The sequence below is a fragment of the Theobroma umbraticum genome, unplaced genomic scaffold, assembly GCF_002168275.2.
Source record: "Theobroma umbraticum cultivar Fairchild unplaced genomic scaffold, ASM216827v3 scaffold_95.0, whole genome shotgun sequence".
NCBI lineage: Eukaryota > Viridiplantae > Streptophyta > Magnoliopsida > Malvales > Malvaceae > Theobroma > Theobroma umbraticum.
In genome coordinates this window covers 1622959-1627241 of record NW_018397257.1, presented here as the reverse complement: position 1 = coordinate 1627241, position 4283 = coordinate 1622959, and the positions used below count along the sequence as shown (strand labels likewise).

Genomic DNA, 4283 nt, shown 5'->3' with positions numbered 1-4283 from the left:
CAAAAGCCCTTCCCCTAAATCTACTCTCAATTGTTGTATATTATTTTTTTTTTTTATGATTTGCTTAATTTTTCTTTGCTTGCGCCTAGGGTTGAATGAATGTTAGAAATGCTAGGGATTTTTTTATTTGTTTTGCTCTATTCTCTCTGGTTTTTTGGTTTTCGGTTGCCTTCCCCCTCTCGTTGTCCGTTTGAGTCCTTTTTAAAAGAGTTGGATTATCCAAAATTTTGGACACTCAAAACAGGTAATCATGCTTTCCTCAACAAAATTTTGGATAGGTGAAGATCACCAGGAAGTGACCCCCAGATCCTTTGCTTCTAGAGAGCATTAAATGCTCTGAAGGTGTTTTTTCAAGGAAAGCCATACCTTTCTATTTTTTTTCTTTTTTTGAATATTTTTTTTATTTATTATGATTTTTATATTATTAAAAAAAGTGTTTACAGTTGCCTTTCTTTGTACATTCTTGAGAATCAAGAATAGTGCAAAGAAGTAGACACTGTATTCGACTTATCTTGAAACAAGTTTAAGCAATTCGATCTAAGCTTGACCTATCACTAAAATAAAATCCCCAGGCTGAACCTAAGTTGGAAAAACTAAAATTTCTAAGCTTGATTTAGGCACAACTTATTTCATAATAAGTTCGATTTTAAAAAAATGAAATTCTTAGACTTTATCTAGGCTCGACCTATCTCAAAACAGGTTTGATTTTAAAAAATTAAAATTTTTAGATTTGATCTAGGCTCGACCTATCTTAAAACAGGTTCGATTTAGAAATTGAAATTCTTATACCTGATCTAGGCTCGACCTATCCCAAAATAGGTTCGACTTAAAAATCAAAATTCCTAGACTTGATCTACGCTCGACTTATCTCAAAATAGGTTCGATTTAGAAATGTAAATTCCTAGACTTGATCTAGGCTCGTCCTATCTCAAAATAGGTTCGATTTAAAAATTAAAATTCCTCGACTTGATCTAGGCTCAACCTATCTCAAAACAGGTTCGATTTAAAAGTTGAAATTCCTAGACTTGATCTAGGCTCGACCTATCTCAAAATAGGTTCGATTTAGAAATTGAAATTCCTAGACTTGATCTAGGCTCGACTTATCTCAAAATAAGTTCGACTTAAAAATTAAAATTCCTAGACTTGATCTAGGCTCGACCTATCTCAAAATAGGTTCGACTTAAAAATTGAAATTCCTAGACTGGATCTAGGCTCGACCTATCTCAAAACAAGTTCGACTTAAAAATTAAGATTCCTAGACTAGATCTAGGCTCAATCTATCTCAAAATAGGTTCGACTCAAAAATTCTAATGCCAACTTAATTGAATTACCATGAAAATGAAGGACTCAAATCCTTCCATCAAAGTTTTACAACTTCAATACCTTAGATTGGGTTAATTCCTAACTTCGAAGCTTGGAACATGAATGAATTTCAATTCTTGCTTTGAAAATGATCATGTGTATGGCTAGGCATGTATGCATGATTGAAATGATAGAATGCTTTCATGTTTATGATTCATTAAGGTTAGACCCTTCTCTTGCTTCAACCAATTTTTCTATCACAACTTTCAATCATCTTTCTCTGCGCCTTCTGCATCAGTTGATATTCTTAATTTTCCCTAAGCAAGCCTTTTTGGACACTTGACTGCCTCTTTTCTTTCCCTTTTTTTGTTTTTTTGTTTTTTTTGTTGAGGCTTCATTTTCTCTCTACCTCATCTTTAAGTCTTTCATTGAACAACAAATGTAATTTCTTGCTCAATTAGCTCATTTTCTTACCAGTCATCATTCATTTCCCTGACAATCATTATGTTGGATTATGTAATGGTGAAAAGCAAGGTTTGAAATATAAAAAGAAAGGAGAATTTCATGTATGTAAAAGTGCAACAAGGATCAAAGGAAAGGAAATGTACAAAGCAATGATTAGATCATTCAAATAATGAACACTCCGACCATTTAAAGTAAACAATCCGATCCTCTGATTTTGAAAATTGTCCTTGATTGATGTCTTGAGAAAATCTGAAGATTCTGGATTCCATGACTTCTCCTTGTCTTGCAAGGTCAATGGACTCCGCTTTCAATGCATTTCTCCTACTTCGGTTTGTACTTCATTTGAGTTGGAAAACTTCAGATCTCCAACCCCAATTTCCTCTTTCAGTCTCAAGTCGTCCTTTACAGGTTTTCAACATGAGCCACCTCCTTTGGATTTGAATCGTCTTTTCAAATTTCAACACGAATCCCTTCAATCTTCTGCTTTTATTATTTTTTCTTTTTTTTATTTTTTTTTCTTTTTTTTAGGCATAATACTTCTTTACTGCATCTACATTTGTCGAATTGGACAAGTCTCTTCCATCCATGTTGGTTAAAATTAAGGCTCTTCCTAAAAAAACCTTTTTCACCACATATGGCCCTTCTCAGTTCGCACCCATTTTCCACAAGAATCATTCTGGTTATGGAGTATTCTTTTGAGGACCAGCTCTTCATCTCGAAAATGCCTAGGATGAACTTTTTTCTCATATGCTTGCATCATCCTTTGTTGGTACATTTGGCTATGGCAAAGGGCTGCTAGCCTTTTTTCCTCAATCAGTTTCAACTGTTCATAATGAGAGCGGATCCATTCAGCATCTTCCAATTCTGTCTCCATTAACACTCTCAAGGATGGGATTTCTACTTCAATGGGTAGCACTGCCTCCATTCCATATACTAATAAATATGGAGTTGCCCCTTGGAGGTTCACATAGAAGTTCGATATGCATGTAAGGCAAAAGGAAGTTTCTCATGCCAATCTTTATAAACTTCAATCATCTTTTCAATGATCCTCTTGATATTTTTATTGGCTGCCTCTACCACTTCATTCATTTTTGGATGGTAGGTTGTCGAGTTATGATGCTTGATTTTGAACTTAGCACAAACTTCTTTTACCATTACAGCATTCAAATTACTTGCATTGTCGATAATGATTCTTTCTGGAAGTCCATGTTGGCATATTATTTCTTTTTTGATGAACTTGCACACAGCCTTCTATGTTACATTGGCATAGGAAACTGCTTCTACCTATTTTGTGAAATAATCAATCGCCACTAATATGAACCGATGCCCATTAAAAACCTTTGACGTAATTAGCCCAATCACATCCATTCCTTACATCGAAAACGGCCAAGGGGCTGTGAAAATGTGTAATAAGGTAGGTGGAGCATTGATTCTATCTGCATATATTTGACACTTGTGGCATTTGCGAGCAAAGTTTATACAGTTTGATTCTAATGTTAACTAGTAGTACCTAGTTCTCCTAATTTGCCTAGCCAATATATGTCCATTAGCATAAGCTCCACAAGTTCCCTCGTGGACTTCTTTCATTATTTTGTTAGCCTGAGTAGCATCTACACATCTCAAGAGTACTTGGTCTCGACTTCTTTTGTAAAGTATCTCTCCACTGAAGAAGAAACCCATTGCTAATTTTTTCAGGATACGTTTGTCATTTTTCGTGGGATTTACAAGATATACCTGATACTTGATGTATTGTACGATATCATGATACCACGGTTTACAATCAACTTCTTTTTCAACATTCAAGTAATGTGCAGAGACTTCACAAATTCCCAAATTAAAAAGGCATACATCGACCGCTTTATTTATTTTGAACATTGCTCCAAAGGTGGCCAAAACATCAGCAATCTAGTTCTCTTCTTGAGGTAAATGGTTGAAGTTGATTTTCATGAACTATTTGCTTAATTCTGTAACCAACTTCTGATATGGAATCAGTTTAGAATCCCTTGTCTCCAATTCTCCTCGCATTTGGCATATCACCAAAGCAAAATCTCCATAGACTTCTATGGTGTCAATCTTCATGTCGATTGTCGCTTGTAATCCCATTACACATGCCTCGTATTCTGCCATATTATTAGTGCAATTGAAATTTAATCTTGCGGTGGCTAGATAATACTTCCCATTTGGAGATATCAAAACTGCCCCGATTTCATGCACCAAAGCATTTGATACTCCATCAAAATAAATCTTCCAAGGTCTAAGTTCACCGGACTCTTCATCTATCTTCAAAATGGACATCAGATTTTCATCGAAAAAATCAAAACTTACAAGCTCATAATTATCTATGGCTTGATCTGCAAGGAAATCGATAATGGCGCTCCCTTTTATGGATTTTTGGGACACATACACAATATCATATTTAGACAATAGAACTTGCCATCATGCTATTCTCCCGAACAAAGATAGTTTTTCAAAAATATATTTGATGGGATCCAATTTTGCTACCAGCCATGTTGTAT

The 4283-nt window shown here is 35.0% G+C and overlaps 1 pseudogene; it reads right to left on the bottom strand.

Moving 5' to 3' along the window:
* Window positions 1-2291: 2291 nt before the first annotated feature.
* LOC110412277 (uncharacterized) lies at window positions 2292-4281 on the bottom strand (annotated as a pseudogene).
* Window positions 4282-4283: the final 2 nt, after the last annotated feature.